Here is a 19,677-nt window from a genome sequence, read left to right on the forward strand (position 1 = left end):
GGTTGTGTCCCCCCTCTTAGAATTCTTTGTAATGCTGGCTTAATGTTTATGTATTCATTTAGTTTTTCTTTGCTATTAAAAGTTTTCAGTTCTCCATCGAATGTGAATGCTAGCTTTGCCAGGTATATCAGTCTGGGTTGGCAGTTATTGGCTCTCAGGGCTCGTATGGTGCTTTCTCAGGCTTTTCTTGCATTCATTGTTTGTGTGGAGAGATCTGCAGTGATTCTTATTTTTTTTCCCGTTGTAGTATAGCTCCTTCTTCATTTTTGCTGCATGCAGGATTGTTTCCTTATTATTCAGATCTATCATTTTTACTATAATGTGTCTAGAAGTGTTTCTCCTGGGGTCTTGCTTGTTGGGTGTTCGATAAGCTTTTGTGATGTAGTTAAGATGGTCGTTTTTGAGGTGGGGAAAATTTTCATTGATTATATTGTTAAATAGGTGTTGCATTCCCTTGCTCTGGAATTCCTCACCTTCGTCCACTCCAATTATGCGAAGGTTAAATTTTTTAGCATTATCTGCTTGCTCTTGAATATCCCTTTGGTTTAATTTGAGTGATTTTTCCATATCTGTCACTTTTTGGTCCAGTTGGTGTATTCTGTCTTCTGTATCTGACACTCTACCTTCCATTTCATTCACTCTGTTGACAGTGGCTTCTATTGTGGTTTGCATGGAGGAAATGGATCCCTTTATGGATTCAATGTTGGTTCTCAGAGTACTGATCTCACCTCTCAATGAGTTATGCATTACCTCTAATTTGGCGTTTATCTCACTTCTTACTGAGGTTTGTGCAGCTTCTATTTTTGCATGCATCTCTTGTTTGATACCCTGTATCTCTTTGGATAGTTCATCCTTGTGCTCTTTCAATTTCTGATCAATTTCTCGCTTTATTTCTTGAGTCATTGCCTCCAACAACCCTTGGATGTAGCTTTTGTCTTCCATTCCTGCTTTGCTCCCACTGGGGCTCTCCCCTGCGTGGCTGCTGGCTTTTGAGGTGAGCTTGCTGTCCTGGGTGGTGGTAAACCTTGTGATTTTTCTCTGTGATTTTCGCATGGAGGTTCAGGAGACTGCTCTTCAATTTTGTTTTGGTGTGTCTGTCTTTGCTTAGTTGCTGATTCTGTATTGGTAGAGAGAGTCTGTGCCTGATCTGGGTTCTGTTGGGAGCCTATTTCCAGCTGCTATTCTGACTTACTTAGGATTCTCAGCTCTCTGCTGTAGATTGCTGGCAGTTCCCGCCTTTGGAAGGGTTGAGCAGCCTAGACTGCTTGTGTTTGCTCCTACGGGTGCTCTTGTGAAGAACAGATGCTCTGGATGCACTCTCCCAAATACTGGAGTCTGCTATGGGCTCCTGATGTGTTTTTGTTTGTTTGTTTGGGGCTGGTTGTGGGCTTGAACTCTAGGTTTGGGTGCTGTCCCTCAGCTTTTCAGCTCAAGGCTGGCACCCTACCATTTGAGCCACAGCACCACTTCTGACCCTTTTTGCTTTTGTGATGCTGAGGAATCAGATCCAGGGCCTCATACATCCAAGACTATCACTCTATTGCTGAGCCGCCTTAACAGTCTGAGCTCCTGCTTACTATCAGGTGCTGGCAGCCTGTGTTGCCCAATTCCCAGTCTAGGGTATATGGGTGGAGTTTTGGTGGGGTTTGGGCTTCTCTTGTCCTGGGCCTCCAGGTCTTTTGTTGTCACAGGCGTGCTTCCCGGGGAGTGTTGTTTCCTGGTTTTCTCCCCTCTGTTGAGGCGTATGCTCAGCTTTTTACTTCAATTGGGAGGAGTTGGTTGTGTTGTTCAGGCGCCGGATCCCCGGGCCTGGTTCCGGCCCCAGCCTGGAGCGCGCTTGTTAGGCCTGTGCTGATGTGTATACCACCTAGGTTATGCAGCCTGGAGCGCACTCGTTAGGCCTGTGCTGATGTGTATACCACCTAGGTTATACAGCCTGGGGGACACAGTTCAAATTTCTTCTACTGTTGGTAGTCTTGACCCAGGGGCGCTGTTCCTGGCTTGGGCATTTAAGCTCCCTTCCAGGGATGCTCTTGCTCTACCCTGGCCAGCTGAGTGTGCTCCACGGGCTGGTGGAGCTCTCAAACAGTTCCCAGTTTTAGTGGGTCCTGTGGTCCGGGTGTTGGGGTAGGGAGTGTAGGTCAGGGTCTGGCGATTCCCTCCAGCTCTGGTCTCCCTTGAGGGATATACTTCCCCTGTGGGGTACTCACCCTGGAGCTGGTTGTTTCTGTGTGGTGTAGGTCGTCAGTTGTTGTTGCAATCCGGGCTGGGTTGGGCGGTGGTGGCTCTGTGTAATTCTTTTCTGTCTCTGCCTCTGTCGAAGCTGTCGGGTCAAAAGTGTCCACGCTCAGGCAGCTTCTTCGCGGTACCTCTGGGGCCAGAGTGCCCCGCCGGGTCGTTGCGATCGCGATCGGGCGGGTGGGTGGTCTGCCCACAGGTCCCTTTGTTACGCTGCTGGTGCCAAGCGGCTTTGGCGGGATGGAGCCTCTCTGCTCGGGTGGAGAGTGAGGGGTGGGGGTGGGATCCTCGTGGAGACTCCCGGCTGGTAGGTTTCTCTGTTCCTGGCGAACCGCTGTTCTGCAAACCAGTACCTGGTGATCTGAAAGCGGCCCCCTGTGTCTCTGCTGTGTCTCTGGGGCTCCCGCAGCCCCCGCCGGGCCGGCTGGCCGGTGGCTTTGCATTTGATTCTTGTATAGGGAGAGGCACGGAATATTTTAGGATACTGGTTCCTCTCTGATGATCTCTGCACAGCACTCTTTTCATTCCATTGCTTTCATAGTGTCTAGATTTTGAGTAATCAGTCCTTTAGGTGCTCCTGGGTTCTTGTGAGTGCTCCCTCCACCATGAGCCACTTGATGCTTTAGCAGTTTCTGCCCTGGCTATGGAATGGGTAGATTAATATTTCCATTTATATGTTTAATGTGTTTTAATCGAATTCAGTCATTATCCTTTCTTATCTCTTCCCTCCATTTAAAAATAGTTAACAGGATTTAAAGGCCTCTTTTCACACATGCCTGTGACATACTTAGATTATAGACACAACCCATTGCCCCCTCTTTTCACCCCCTTCAACTCTTTAGCTTCCCAACTCCAAATAGTCACTGTCATTCTAAACCCCACCCAGTTTCTCACTCTTATTATACCTTCTTTTCCACATATGACAGAGAATAGGTGATATTTGTATAATTTGTGTAATAATTTTTATTAGAGGATATAAGAGAATCAGGGAAGTTTTGGGAGCATAAAAATGTTAGTTTAAATTCACGCATTTGAATGCAAACCTACACTATGTATAACTGGATAGAGGAAATAAGTATACAAGTCCAAGAAAATGTAGGTTAATATTCAAATAGTTTTGATTAGAATTAGTAGAATTCTTAAGATTACATAGATTTAGTACTTTTCTATATCTCATTGGTAGAAACATTCATCTTGGTTTTTTCTCCTAATGTGATGATTTCTACTCATACGCTTTTTTTCCAGGAAGTATGATAATTTTTTCTTGTGGCTGAATGACAGTCCTATTCATATGTATGCCACCTTTTAAACACTCCTTAGGCTGCTTTCTAGAAATAATTTCAATTCTAATATCTGTCAGACATCTCTTCTCTGTATCCTTTTGCAGACATGATAAGTTTATACATAAAAGCAAACTAAGGAACCAGGGAGTTAGTTCAGTGGGAGAGCACTTGCTTAACATGTGTAAGGGCCTGGGTTTGGTCCCCAGCACCAAAAATACCATTTTGCTTTGTTGGTATAATCCTAAAATTGAATCTTTACTTACAAAATTCACATTGTATTCTTGTCATTTATATATCCCTTCTGGACACATTCATTATGTTTCTGTTCTTATTTATGAGCCTCTTTATTTTATGATAATCTCATTTTATCTCTGGAAGACTGGAGTAGCCTATAGACTCTAAGGTTAAGTTCATTTACATTTTTTCTGTGCTGGTGCTGGGGGCCCTGAACACAGGGCCTGAGTGCTGTCCCTGATGGTTTTTTATTTTTGTGCTGGTCCTGGGCTTGAACTCAGGGGCTAGGGACTGTCCTTCATTTTTTTCGCTCAAGACTAGCACTCTACCATTTGAGCCACAGCTCTACATCTGGCTTTTTGTTGTTTTATTGGAGATAAGAGTCTCAGACTTTCCTTTCTGGGCTGCCTTTGAACCCTGATAGTCATATCTCAGCCTTCTGAGTAGCTAAGATTACAGGCTGGAGTCACTAGTGCCCAGATTCTCTGAGCTTTTTGCTAATGGCTAGCACTCTATTACTTAAGCCATGGCTCCACTTCCAGCTCTTCTGGTGGCCAATTGGAGCTAAAAGTCTAAAGGTCTTGCCTGCTCAGACTGGCTTCAAACCCCAGTCCTGTTTTCAGCCCCCTGAATAGCTAGGATTATAGGCCTGAGTTACCAGCACATGGCTCATTTACTTCATTTTATGATGATTTGTTTACATTTATCAGGCATTTTTTTCTCATTAGAAAGATTACTGGGAGTGGTGTGTCTCTCAGCACTTAGAGGCTGAAGCAAGAAGATGTTGAGTTCAAGGCCAGCCTGGACAATGTAGGGATTCCTGTTCTGAAAAAGCAAGATAAAGAAAAGAAGAAAACTTTTTGTTCTTTATATAACTTCTGGATGATACTTACGTAATATTTCTAGCTTTCTTTCCCAACATAGTAATTTGATAGTATAAATCACATTCTATGTTCCTTTAAACTATTTAAATCATTATTTTTACATAAACTCTTGTTGAAATATAGCCTCATTTACCTATGAAAATGTACTTGCTTTAAGAGTAAACCTCCAAGTTTGAGAATGTTAATAGAGACTGGTGATGCAGAAATTGGGCATGTCATCACCCATAAGTGCCTTCTTTGTTCCCTGTAGTTTTTTCCTGTACAGCTTTGGCCATGTGAAGAGACATTTTCAGGTCACCCTAGCCTAGAGCACAGTGGAGGTATCGGTCAGGTGGTTGCAGGGAACACAGTGGCCTGCAGAGTGTGAAAGTTGTGCTCAATGTAGAATTGCCCCAGTCATTATGTCACCTCATCCCCACTCACAAGTTGGCAGGAAATTCTCACCCTCTTTTCCTCTCCTGACTCACCTCAATTTTTGGCATGTTGGCTTACTCTCTACCCCTACTGCCTCATTCTTACCTGTTGATTGGGACCCAGCACATTTATGGACTCTGTCCTTCCTGATGAGCCCATCCAGTCAAAGCTTTTCCACATCAACTTTTAAGACACAAAGCACCTTTCCAAGCTTTCATGTTTTCTCAAATTTGTAGCATTTAGATGTTTTTGGACCTGACTCCAAGCCCCTCCCTCCCAAGGACAAGGAATATGTATTTGGCATTTTTGTGTCCCTAACATGCAGGAAAAAAGCTTAATATTCATTTGTGATAGTGGCACATTTGTAACGTGATTTCTTTATGAATAAAATTTTTATTTAGTACAGTAGGTGTCTTGTCATGCAACATTTTTTCCTACTGTTGATCCTTTTTAGTTATGTAAAAGTGATATGAAAGTCTTAAGTGTCATCCATAAAAGAGCCTGAATCATAAGTGCAGTGTGATGAAAGCATCCATGTAAGCACTATTTGTTTTGAGGAAGTGTTCCCATTGTCTAAGCCCTCCAGCCAGAAGTCAGGAATACACTTGTAGTTAAGAAAGTTGCAGTGAGGGACAAAGCTCAGTGGGAGGCCTGAAGAAGCAGGACTTTGTTCCCAGAGCATGCTGTTGGATAGTGGGGTGAATTCTGTGATTGGTTATCTGCTATGATCTGATGGGTTATATCCATCCCCAGAGCTTCCATGTTAATCCTAACCTCAATGAGGATGGTTTTAGGTGGTGAGCCTTTTGAGTATAATCAATGCCATTATAAAAGAAACCCTAAGGAGATCACTCACTGGTGGTTCCACTATGTGAGGACAAAACTAGAAGCACTAAAGCAAGTCCTCAACAGCACTGAATCTGCAAGCACCTTGATTGTGGACTCTCAGCATCCAAAAAACTGAGCAAGAACTTTCTCTTGTGTAAAGTCTGGTTTATTTTAGTAACCTGCATAGACTAAAACACTGGTTTCCTTGTAACTATACCACGTGGCAACCTCTCTTGCAGGGCAGGAAAGTTCTGGTTGTTCCACATGCTCACCACCAGATGGCAGCAGGCTTTTCCCTTTGTGCCTCTCCAGTTAACTATGTCAGAGCTCTTTTGCCTTGTGCCTTGTGTTAAATTGTTAACAAATAGTCATTTTTGTTAACACACTATTCTTACACTCATGATGTTTCTGTATTTGCATCCAGCATACACTTTTCAAATCCAAACTCGATTTATCCACCACCCTCCTCCATCCCTTCACCCTTCCTCAATTCTTATCATTATTTTACTTTCAGGTTATCTTTATTTTTCTTTCCTTCCTTTGTTTGTGGTACTTCCTGGGGCATTATCTTGAGGCTCTGTGCTTGCTAAGCAGGTCCTCTACCTCTTGTGTCACCCTTTCAAGCCTCTAGGTTGGCTTTTTCACCTTCCATATATGAGAGAAGACATATGATAGTTGACTTTCTGTGTCTAGCTTATTTCACTTAGCCTAATACCTTTCACTAGCAAGTTTTTACTACAAATGACATTGTTTCTTTTTCTGGGGCTGACTGATGCTCTGTTATGATTCTACCTCATTTTGCTTATCCCTTCATGTGTTGTTGGATACCTTCACTGATTCAACATCTTAGCTAGTTTGGATAATGCTAAAATAACCGGATGTACAGCTCATTTTGTTCTTTTGGATCAATTCCCAAGAGTAGGATAGAAGAATCATATGATATATAATTTTTATTTTTTTTTGCAAAACCACAATGTCTATAAAAATTTGCATTCTCACTAGCAACCAATAGTACATAAGGTTTTCTTTGACACCACATCATGGCCAGCATTTGCTTACTCGCCATCCTAACTGGTGGGAGATGTCTTTGGTTTTTATTTCCATTTCCCTGGTGGCTAATGGAGCATATTTTTATTTCTTGGCTAATTGTATTTTCTTTTTGAGAAGTATGTGTTTGGATCATTTTCCATTTTTAAGTGGTTTGCTTGGTATTTGTTTTTTTTTTCTTAATCTTTAATATAGTATGGATATTTATCTTTTATCAGATAAATAGCTGATGAAGATACTCTCCCATTCTTTGGATTGTCTCTTCACTCTGTTGATTGCCCATACTCACTTTTCCTACAGAATTTCTGGTTTTTCTAAATGTTTATTAGTGTATGTTGTACAGAGGAGTTCCAATGTGTACTTTGATCAAATTCACCCCCTGTACTAGTCTTCCTAAGACCTTCTTTAGTTCTCCCTCCATTTTCTTTGTGTTGTGTTTCATTATCCTATACCCACATGCATACATACACATAGTAATTCAGTCATGCTCATAGCTCACCTACCTGTGTTTTCCCCCATTGCCTCCTCTGTTTTTTTCTCCACAAAATAGATGCTTTTATGCAATCATGCTTTTATCAATTTTACAATTATTATTGTTGATCTAAATTCTGCAGTGGAAAGAAAAAACAGATTTGTCATACTGATCTTGACTTTTGTGTGTGTGTGTGTGTGTGTGTGTGTGTGTGTGTGTGTGTGTGTGTGTGTGTGTTGTTTCTTTTTTAATATGTATTTTTTTGGGGGTCCTATCATGGGGCCTGAAGTCTGGGATTGGGCGCCGTCCTTCAGCTCTTCAGCTCAAGGCTAGCGCTCTACCACTTGAGCCATAGCGCCACTTCTGGCTTTTTTCTTTTTGCTTATGTGGTGCTGAGGAATCGAACCCAGGGCCTCATGCATGCAAGGCAAGCGCTCTACCACTGAGCCACCTTTCCAGCCCCTTTAATATGTATTTTATTGTGAAGATACTGTACAGAGGGGTTTCAGTTACATGAGCAAGGTAATGAATCCATTTCCTATTGAGCATTGCTACCCCCTCGTTTGTTTCCCCTAGCATCCCTTTCTTCCGCACCTCCCCAACTCCTCCCTCCCCTGAAAGTTGAAAAGTTTGTTTTCAGCATTGTGTCTTGTACATCTCATTTTTACAATGGATTGTCCTGTATCCTTATTTCAGCATTTTGTTATTTCCCTTCCCCTCCCCAAATTAGAAAAATGTATATACAAGATGCAGGACACCGGAATCAAATACAGTGACAATGGGTTATACCATGAGGGAAGAACATACAAAGAACAAAATCACATATTACACTATAAGTACATTAAAAAGAACAGCAAAAAAGATAAAATCTCTTGTGTCCCTATTTTGGGGTTCATTTCACTTAGCATCAGCTTATATTGACCTTGCCTTTTCTCCCAACATGATCTCCAGTTCCATTGATTCTTCTGCAGATGATATAACTTCATTCTTCACCAAACAAAGTTGCATTCTGAGTCTTAGCCAAATCAATCGGTTACTGATTCAGTTCACAACGAGCCACATATTGGGTAAGATTGGCCTCTGGATAAAGTTTTTGGTTGTCATTGATTGATTATAGACGAGTTACCCTGACAACTCAAGGTTATAGGAGACTGACAAAGGGAGAAGCACTACCCAACTTACACTAGAATCTGATAGGTAACAATGTGCCCAGCATGCAGTTCAGTTTGCCATGTCAGGCTGGCTATGTCTAAGGTTAGATACTGCTTTAGTTTGGTGGGCAATTTTGTTCCTTCTTTTTATAGGTTTGCACTGAGTTTCATTTTCCTAGTAACTGCCAGTTTTAAATAGCATTGGTTTATTTGTGTGTCATGACACAACCTATGTAGGTGTCCTGTAAATTTTTTGTATTGTACTATGTTGTTTTATTTTGTCAAGTAATAAAGTGAACTCTGGACTGTGGGGTACTCACATGTGGGATCCTCAGTAAGACTTATGTTCATTAAAAGGTAGACATGGATTACATCATACATGTGAGTATTTGTGTTCCTACTGATCTGGACATGGCTGTATTTTGGTGGGGACCATGTGCTATATTGCTTCTGATGTAGAGGAAGCTGTGGTAGGTAGCCATTTGCCTGACATCTGCCGCTTCTGGACTGGCTATGTGGGAACAGGTAGCTTAAGACAGTGGTTGTCCATTTGGAAAGGAGGAACCCATGCACAGATTGCTTAGGCTTCTCCTTCTGTGTCAGAGTCACTTTTATAAGAATTGTCTTTGCAGAAATACCCATACTTACATTGTTCTCTGGAACAGCAGCTTTGTGATCACTGAGTTCACTTCCAAGGATTGATGTCGTGTGGTAATGGGGAAATGGGTTATTAATGGGGAAAGTGAGTTAGAGAAGAATTACCAAGTTGGTGGTAAACCCCACTATTGGGCCTTAGTGCAGACTGCTTTCTATCTATGTAGTGAGATGACCAGGGAGGTGATGGATGGAAAGGTGCCCATGATCATTTGGTTTATTGGTCACTAAGTGGGATGCTTAAAGGATGGGAAGAGAGCTTTACCATAAATAAGACAAAAGACAGCCATTGTTAGAGCATTCATTCTTGGCAGGACATCCTTAATATCTACCATGCTGCATTTCTGTACTCCCTTCAGGTTGCTTTGTGTTATGTGTGTATTACAGGCTTTATTTTTTTATTGATGTATTTTCTTGAGGCATATTACACTATCAATTTGATATGTATGAGAACCATTGATGTTTTATTCTTGTTTGTTTTCTTCTAATTTTTTGTTTGTTCCCGTGCTGGTCCTGGGGCTTGAACTCAGGGCCTGGGTGTTTTCCTGGAGCTCTTATCCAGCTATTTTGCATGTTACTTGGAGATAAGAGTCTCAGGGGAATTTCCTGCCCAATCTGGCTTTGGACAGTGATAATCAGATTTCAGCCTTTGAGTAAGTAGTTTGATCCACCAGCACCCCTTTTTTGTTTTCTTTAAACTTAATATGTATTAATTGCACATAGTAATGGGTTGAGTGTAGTATTTACACACACACACACACACACACACACACACACACACACACACACACACACACACACACACACACACACACACACACACACACACACACACACACACACACACACACACACACACACACACACACACACACACACACACACACACACACACACACACACACACACACCCTTCATCATCTTCCCACCCTGCCTTTCCATACCCTTGCCAATCTCTAGATATCACATTATGCTTACAAGTCAACACTTTTTAAGCTTAAAATTTTAATTTGACTGCACTAATCCTGAGCATCATGGTTCTAATGTCAGGAGCATGCTCCCCCTGGGCTTGTTGTCAATGGGACTCCATACAATGACCCATTGCTCTGGTTGATGGCACTGGTTAATAGCAGATGATTGGATCTGGTTTGTAGTCAAAGTTGTGCCACAAAACTTAGAAGGTACCTATGGGTCACAGACTAAGCTGGAATGGGTGTTGGCTGTGGTAGTAGACTCAGGAAGAGGAGGAGTAAAGGCCTTGGTGTTGGTATCTGGTCCTGTTAGTAGAAAAATGACCATCCCAAATATCCCAGCAGCAGAGTTGCCATTGTCACCTATCTGCCCTGTGTTGCCTGTCTCTGTGCACTGTGCATATGGCTTGGTTCCTAAGTAACCCTGCTGTCCCCAGGGCAGCGTGGGCCAGCAATGGATGTGTAGTAACCACTGGAGATAGGAGGTGTTTTTCAGGTGAGAGGCTGCACAGGTGGGTGCTGAGTACCAGGTCACCTGTGCTTAGAAGCAGGCCATCTGATGGACCACTGAGAATCACACAAGTAGGGTCACCTGGCCCAGGAGAAACAGGGTTACCTCATGGGTGTGGAGAGCAGGCCTGGTCTGTTTGCTTCACAGAGCACAGCAGATGGAAGCAGTGAGGTCCCTCTCTGTACCAAGTCTTGGGTGGTGTGCTTTGCCAATGCTGAATGAAGCATGGATAGGATTTGGAAAGGGTCCCAGAGATCAGGTCCATATCAGGGGTGCACCATTATTAAGAGGAAGTGGCTGGAGGTGCAGGTTTTTGTGCTGTGAATTCCAGAGTTGAGGCTTCTGTGAACATGAAGCTGTAATTGTGTTTCTGCATGAAGCAGCACTGGCCACAGTTCCTTCACTGTTCTCTTCATTTGATAGACATTTCAATATGGTACAATTTGGATGTAGAAGGGAGATATAATACAATTGGTATAGGCAGTATTTTGGGATCTTGCAGTACTTTGGTGTCACATATTTCTCAGTAGTCCTTACCTAGAAAACCTGCAACCTATTGTATGTATTTCTAGATTGCCTGTCTCAAGCAAAGTGATTTATGTTTTGTGCTGGTCTTGGGGCTTGACCTCATGTCCTGAGTGCTGTCCATAAGCTTTTGTGCTCAAGGCAAGTGCTGTGCTACTTGAACCACAGCTTTGCCTGTGGCTTTTTGGTGTTTAATTGTAGTCTCAAGAGACTTTCCTGCTCCAACTGGCTTCTCACTGCAGTTCTCAGATCACAGCCACTTGACTAGCTAGGATCATAAGTGTAAGCTACCACCTCCTGGATAATCAAAGTGATTGTGTTATTTTTACTTTGCAGTGAAGCAGGAGCCTGGATCTGATGACACCTTGTACAACATCCACAAAGCTGCCAAGTGAACCCTCTGTAGCTACATTAGCAGAATGTGAGCCACAGGCACCTGTGCAGAATTGTACCATCACTAAGTTATGACTAGTTCTTCCATCAGTGGGATTCCAGCCCCCACCCCACTGAACTGTGTCCTTCAATAGCTGTATGAAAGTCAAATAGGTGCTTCCAGGTGCTTTGGGCATCCTTCCTGCAACAACACCAAGAGCAACCAGTCAGCCAGTCCTGCATGAAAAGTACTGACTAAGCCATGTCTGTCCACCAGAGTGCATTAAAAAGAGGAAGAGGCTCATTTTGTTTGAGGATAATTTGGGGAATGAAAGACAGTTTGGGGGGGTACATGCATGGTCACAGTTCTAATACTCCCAGATATTTTATAAATGTAAACCCTGCCCAACTCCAGGTTCTACACAGATTCCATTGTGGACTTCCATGAGTGATGCTGCCCTTGTATAACCATGTTGGCATGAGAATCACAAATACAGTAATTCATAAGCAGGACATCTTGATTGGCAGCCCACATCTGTTTTGTGGTTCTTAGATGAGACCATTCAGACCATGGGTCTTGAGCTTGTCTCTTGCCTTGGAAATTATGTGCCTCCAGCAGAACTGTGTCCTTTGGAGAGACTGACTCATACTTTCTGCAAATTCACGTTTTATACCTTACAAAAATGTGTGTGTGTGTGCACGTGTGCTTGCATGCATGCATGGATGTGAGTATGTGAAATAAAAAATCATTTTTTAAGATAGGGAAAGAAGCCAGGCTTCAGTGGCTCACGACAGTAATCCTAACTACTCAGGAGGCTGAGATATGAAGGCAGCTTGTGGTTTGAAGGCAGCTTGGGGAGGAAAGTCCATGAGATTCTTATCTCTCATAAACTACTCAAAAACCTGGAAGTGGCATTTTGGCTCAAATGGGACAGCACTAGATGGGAAAGCACTAACCTTGAGCAAAAGAAGCTCAGGAACAGCACCCAGGCAAAGAAAGAAAGAAAGAAAGGAAAGAAAGGAAAGAAAGAAAGAAAGAAAGAAAGAAAGAAAGAAAGAAAGAAAGAAAGAAAGAAAGAAAGAAAGAAAAGAAAAAAAGAAAGGAAGGAAAGAAAGAAAGGAAAGAAAAAAAGGAAGGAAAGAAAGAAAGGAAGGAGAGAGGGAGGGAGGGAGGGAGGGAGAGACAGAGAGGGAGAGGGAGGGAGGGAGGGAGGAAGGAAGGAAGGAAGGAAGGAAGGAAAAAACAAAAAGGGAAAAAAGTTGCATAACTACAACTGTTCATCCTAAATTAGAAATGTATTCTAGTTTCAATGATTTTAGGGTCATGTAAGATGGTCCCAGCTGATCTGAGAAACATTTTCTTTGCCACTCTCAGGAAGATTATATTAATTCTTGTCTACCTTTGAGGTTGGTTGATTGAATATCTGGTTGGGTTTTCAGTTTATTTATTTATTGATTGCATGTGCATGAACTATTTCTGGAAAAAAAAACCCACAAGAAGCTAGTAACCCAAATTTCCTGGTCATAGGGAAGGGACAGGCAATTGCTTGGGGGAATTCAAGTTGGAGGAGGAGAAGTGTGTGTCCTTTCATGGCTTGAGAAAATTAACTGGATATACTACCTTATCAAAAGTAAATATTTGATTTGTTCCTTTTCTCTGCAGAGGAGTTTGCTGAACAAATAAAAATATATCATGAAGCTGGAAAGCAAAACATTGGTGATGATATTTGGACAGCTACCAACTTTTGTTTTCACAAACAGTGCACTCACAATCCTTCTATGTTGATTATTTTGAACATATGTGAGTATATACTTTTCTAGGAATGGAAATCCTGGCTTAAAACCCATTTTTGGTTTTGCTAACTTTCTTTTTATTTTGCTCAAGCTCAGGACCTGACCTTCATTTTGCTCAAGGCTACCTACCACTCTACTATGTGAGTCACAGCTCTGCTTAGGCTTTTGTTGTTGTTGTTTGGTTATTAATTGGAGATAAGAGTCTCATGGATTTTCCTCCCTGGGTTGGCTTCAAACCTCTATCCTCAAATCTTAACCTCCTGAGTAGCTAGGATTACAGATATGAACCACTAGCATCCAGCTCATTTTGCTAATTTTTAAGTGGTTCTCATTGAATAGAAGCTTTATTCCTAGACTTGCTTTTCGCTGAAGGTTCATGTGAGAGAATATACCAGAGAGGCACATTCTAAGCAGATCAGAACTCTGTGTGTGTGTGTGTGTGTGTGTGTGTGTGTGTGTGTGTGTGTGTGTGTGTGTGTGTGTGTGTGTGTGTGTGTGTGTGTGTGTGTGTGTGTGTGTGTGTGTGTGTGTGTGTGTGTGTGTGTGCGCGCGTGCGTGTATGTGTGTGTGTATGTGTGTGTCCGTGTCCTGGGGCTCAAACTCAGGGCCTGGGTTCTGTCCTTGAGATTTTTTTGCCAAAGGCTAGCTCTCTACAACTTGAGCCACAACTCCATTTCTGGCTTTTTGCTGGAGATAAAGAGTCTCACTGGCATTCCTGCCCTGTCTGGCTTCAAACCGTGATCCTCAGATCTTAGCTAGGATTACTGGCTGAGCCACTGACACCCAGCCAGTGTTTTCTAAAAATTGAGAACTTCCCCAATATCATTTGTCAGTTGATTCAGATTTTACTTCTCCTAATTCAGGAAACAGGAGGTGTTCTGTCTTGTCTTTGCCTGAGTTCCTCCAGCTGTTTCTCTTATCTATACAAACTACTTCCTACAATACCCAATAAGGATTTTCTGAGTTACTTCTTGTTTGTGGCTCAAATCTATTTCTCCTCAGGCGTCACATGGCCTGAAAAAGCCTACTTGCCCATAAACTTTATTCTAGTTGCCCCAGCTGCCTGTGATCCTGCACTGTAGTGTATATCCACCCTCAGCAATGAATTCTAGCCTTTGCTGTCTCGTATTGTGGCCTTCAGCTTGCTCTGAATTCTTTGAAGGCTCTTAATTGTCTATGCCTCTGGAAGCCCTTCTCTTAATTTTGTCAGATACAGAGATGACACTCTTGCTTTTTTGGTATTTCGTTTGGACTAAAATGGAGATCAAAAGACAAAAAGCTGACATTTCTCCCCAGGTTTAAACAAGAAGCCAGGGTACATGTTTTTGCATACTACAAAATTATGGGTTTCTCTCATGACATTTTCATAAAGATATGCAGTATCATATTTATACCCAGTCACCATCATCCTATCTTGTTTTACACCTACCTTCAAGATGGTTTCCCTTGGTCCTCTAAACCCCCGTGCCTTTTTCAGTGCATTAAAAAAAAATTTAAATTGTTATTACAAAGGTGATTACATAGAGGTAACAGTTACATAAGTCAGGTAAAAAGTACATTTCTTTTTGGGAAATGGCACTCTTTTCCTCACTCTCTCCCAGTTTTTCCTCCCATCTCCACATGTCTGTTTTTACACTAGATTTCACATATGAGCAAAAAATGGAATATTTGTCTTTCTCAGTGTGCCTTATTTCTTCACCTCACATGCTGATATCCTGTTCTCTTTTCCACGGTTTTATTCTTCTATGTGTCTGAATTAAACTCCATTGTGTTTGTGGATTGCTTTTTTAAAAAATCCATTCTTCTGTTGATGTGTACCTAGGTAGATTCCCTAATGTACCTACTGTAAATAGACCTGCCCAAAACAGGAACACGCACATATCTATACTGTATGCTATCATTGATTCCTTTGGCTACATGTCAAGAGTAAGCTGTACAGCAGTCATATGATAGTTCTATTTTTAGTTTTTTTGAGATACCACCATACTGATTTCCATGTTGGCTGCACTGATTTACATTCCCACCAACAGTGCATAAGGGCTAATTCTCTACTCCCCAGTGTCCCCACCAGCATAATCTGATCATCTCAGTGGACACACCTGTTACCATACCCTTTCCCTTGTCATATCTGGTAATGGTATGACCTGTCCTCTAGCGCTTCTTGTAATCCGACCATACCCAATGTCCATGGGGTTTGGTGTACTTCCATGTGTGTAGTCCTTATGACCCCTTTGGGGACAATTCCAGCTGTGGATTTATCAAGACAGACATCTATGTAAGAAATGATTGGTGTGTGTGTGTATGTACGTACTATTCCTGGGGCTTGAATATTGCCCCTGAGCTTGTGCTCTACCACTTGAGTCACACCACCATTTCTGGCTTTATGGTGGTTAATTGGAGATAAGAATCTCATGGAAGCCAGGCGCCAGTGTCTCATGTCTGTAATCCTAGTTACTCAGAAGGCTGAGATCTGAGGATGGTAATTCAAAGCCAGTCCAGGCAGGAAAGTCCATGAGACTCTTATCTCCAATAAACCACTAGAAAACCGGAAGTGGCACTGTGGCTCAAGTGGTAGAGCACTCATCTTGAGCTGAAGAGTGCAGGGACAGCGCCCAAGCCCAGAGTTCAAGTCCCATGACTGACCAAAAGAAAAAAAAAAAGAATCTCATGGATTTTCCTTAGATCTCAACTTCCTGAATAACTAGTATTAAAGTTGTGAGCCACTGATAGCTGTAAGCATTATGCCCACCTTTGGTCCTCAGCTCCATCCAGACCTGAGCTCGTCCCTGCCCTGGAGTTCCCACCATACAACTGGCCCCCCTCTCTCTCCACCCAGACCCACCTGAGCTCCCATCTACCTCACTTCCTACCCCCAGACCCTGTTGCTACCTAGATAGTGGAGGTCGCCATGTGCTCTCTCTCCTGGGGAGATATGGCTCCTCTAATAAACTTTGTAATAATCTTTCTTCTGTGCCTGCCTGCCTCTGTGTGGTCCCCTGGGATGGATGTCATGAATCCTTTCAAAACCTGGCTCTGTTGTTGTTTTCTGTTGGTCCTGGTAGTGAACTCAGGGCCTGAGCACTGTCCCTGAGCTTTAAAAAAAAAAATTCTTAAGGCTACTGTTCTATTGCTTGTGCCATATCTCTACCTTCATATCTTTAGTGGTTAATTGGAGGGCAGACTTATGGACTTCCCTGCTCAGGCTGGCTTGGAACTCTGGAAGTCAATCTCAGCCTCCTGAGTAGGTAGGATTAAAAGTTTGAGCCACTGGTGCTTAGCTATGAATCCTCTTTTTAATTATTTTTACTTTCTCTGTGTACAACTATGAAATGAAATTCTTTTTTTGCACAAGGATGTAAATTCGTTAGTCTTCTCTTTCAACAGTTGTAATCATTTCCCCTCTGCTAATCTTGTTATTCTCTAGTTTCCTGTAGTTTTGTGTGCTAAAGAGAATGTTTTTCTAAAATAAGGTACTAAGTAACTCATTCAGTTAGTTCAGTTAGTAATGCATATTTCTGATAAAAAATATAGTGTAAATTAAAACTAAAAAGAAAATTAGTGGTTTGAAATGGGTTATTCTCAAAACATGCAGCGTAAGATATCAGGTATCTATTAACACACAACACACACATACACTCATGCACATACATACACATATACACACATGTACGTACATATCCTTTTTATTTAGTTTTATTTATTTTTATTTTTTGGGTTTGGTTGTGGGGCCTGAACTCTGGGCCTGGGTGCTGTCCCTCAGCTCTTCAGCTCAAGGCTAGCGCTCTACCACTTGAGCCACAGCGCCACTTCCGGCTTTTTTCTTTTTTCTTGTGTGGTGCTGGGGAATCGAACCCAGGACCTCAGGCATGCAAGGCAAGCGCTCTACCACTGAGCCACCATCCCAGCCCCTTTATTTAGTTTTAATAACACATATTCATACATATTAATGGGATATAGCATGGTATTTCCAAACAAATGAAAAGTACAAAAATAATCAACCATATCTTCTTCAATTTTTTACCCCACCTATATTCCTATCACCTTTCCTAGTCTCTGATAATTATTATTCTACCTGCAGTTTCTTTTTGGTCCTCAAGTGTGAGAGAACATATCATACTTATCTTTCTTTTCCAGCTATTTCACTTGAGATAATGTGGTATAATTGAAGTACTCCTTGTACAATAGAAATAAGTATATCTACTGTGCTGTATCATGAAAAATTAAAGTCATTCAAGAATATGGAACATTCATCTGATTATCTGGCTTTATTAGATCTTCCCAAAAGGGTAAACTCCAGTAATAATACTAACTGAAGGATTGGTAGCAATCATTCTCCCCATCTCTGCTTCTTCCTCATCTTCTTCATTTTCTTGTTCTTGCTCTCTCTCACTCCATTCTTGCTTTTGGTTTCATTCTGTTCTGGAGACTGAATTCAGGGCTTTGTAGCTTTCTACATGCTAACTGCATTTCACATGAAAAGGGTGAATTTTAAAAACATGTATTATACTGAGGCTAGGGGCTGGTGGTATAGCTCAGTGACAGCAATTGCCTAGCATATATGAAGACCTGTTAAATTCCCATCATACTTTACTGGGCAGTGTGGTTTGTGCCTTTAATCCTAGCTACTAATGAGGCTGAGATCGAGGATCACAGTTGAAAGCCAGGCCAGGCAGGAAAGTCTGAAACTTTTTATCTCCACTAAACTACCAAAAATGCTAGAAGTAGAACTGTGGCTCAGGTGGTAGAGGGCTAGCCTGGAGCAAAGGAAGATCAGGGACAGCACCCAAGTCCTCAGCTCAAGACCCAGGACCAGCACACAAAAAACCCTACCATTACCCTCACAAAAATTGCACTAAGCATCTGTTTATGATCTCCAAAGTAACCAGTATGTTGCAGGGCTGGCCATCAGTTATGAATGAATGCTTTGTAGTATAGAGTATTCTATACTGGCAGTTGTTTACAGAAGCTGAAATTCATCATTTTGCTCCCCTGTTGCTTTTATGGTTTCTGCTGAGAAATTAACTGTTATTGCATATTCCGATAGGTGTTTCCTATGTAAGTGATTTCACTATTCTCACTTAAAGATTTTCATTTTCTTTCTTCTTATGCTCAATGTTATGAGAAATTTTCCCTAGTCTGGTCTATTGAGTGTTGTAAAAAGCCTCCTGTACCTTGATGAGCTTCTCTTTTTTGAGATTTGGTAACTTATCTACAATTAATCTGTTGGATATATTGCATATGCATTTAGCTACCTTCTCTTTTCTTTCTTCAGTACTGATAACATATAAATATGATCTTTAATTGAGTCTAGAGGTTTTTGCCAACACTTTTCATATGTCAATGTTTTCTTTTTTCTCTATGTTCTGTTTATTATTTTCAAATAGTTGTACATAGGGGTTTAAATTTAACATGTACATTTATATGTATATGGCATCTTGATCAGTGTTACCCTTTCTATCATTCTCCCTCACCCTCCCATCCATCCCATCCATATTTGTCTCCTCAATTTTCTTAATTTCTCCTATATCTGTACACATTGAGTAGATTCCTGTTTGTCCACCATTCACCTTTCCATTAATCTGTACTGCCCTTTATCGATATCCCTCAAGACATGTTTCAGCTTCCTGATGTTCATTTTGTTAAACTGTCTATTAACTGCTCAAAGAGGTTATACCATGGAATCTCCTTCCTGCATATATGATCCTTTAGTCAGTTTGATTGTGTATATTTGCCAATGACACTGTATGCTTTCGCGTGTATGTTCATATTTTGGTTCTAACTTTCACCCATGAATTAAAAAAACAAAACAAAACATGTCCTTTGTCTTTCTAAAACTGACTTACATCAATCAATATGATTATTTCCAGATCTTTTAATTTTCTGCAAATGACATATTATTCCTGAGTATGAATATGTCCATTGTATATACACATAAATTCCATTTGTTAATTTTGTTAATTAAATTTGTTAATTTATTACTTGTGTGGCATCTGGGCTGTTTTCATAACTTGACTGTTGGGAATAATGCTGCAGTGCATATGGGTGTACAAGTGCCTTTATAGTATCCTGACTTTCAGCCTTTTGGATAAATGCCCAAATTTTATGTTACTGGAGCCAATGGTAGTTCTACTTATATTCTTTGAGGAATCTACACAGTGACTTCCACATTGATTTTACTGTACTTCCAGAAGTTAGCTAGTATAACACCAGTATTCTTTTATATTGCATTTTGTTTATTGCTTGATTGATAAAGTCTCATGATAACCTTTATCATGGCCTCAAAGTGACAAATCTGCTGG

General features: G+C 41.4%; 1 long non-coding RNA gene across 5 annotated transcripts in view; it reads left to right on the plus strand.

The window, feature by feature from the left end:
• Positions 1 to 19,284, plus strand: part of LOC138829409 (uncharacterized) — a 38,211-nt gene extending 18,927 nt beyond the window's left edge. For 4 of the 5 annotated variants that reach the window (XR_011372587.1, XR_011372589.1, XR_011372590.1 and 1 more), the window contains 2 exons: positions 11,549 to 11,633; positions 13,248 to 19,284. This is a non-coding gene — a long non-coding RNA (uncharacterized lncRNA). The remainder of the gene's footprint in view (positions 1 to 11,548; positions 11,634 to 13,247) is intronic. The other variant, XR_011372588.1, reaches the window with a different exon arrangement.
• The last annotated feature ends 393 nt before the right edge of the window (positions 19,285 to 19,677 follow it).

Source organism: Dipodomys merriami, unplaced genomic scaffold (assembly GCF_024711535.1).
Source record: "Dipodomys merriami isolate MVZ:Mamm:240054 unplaced genomic scaffold, mDipMer1.0.p SCAF_171, whole genome shotgun sequence".
Classification (NCBI taxonomy): domain Eukaryota; kingdom Metazoa; phylum Chordata; class Mammalia; order Rodentia; family Heteromyidae; genus Dipodomys; species Dipodomys merriami.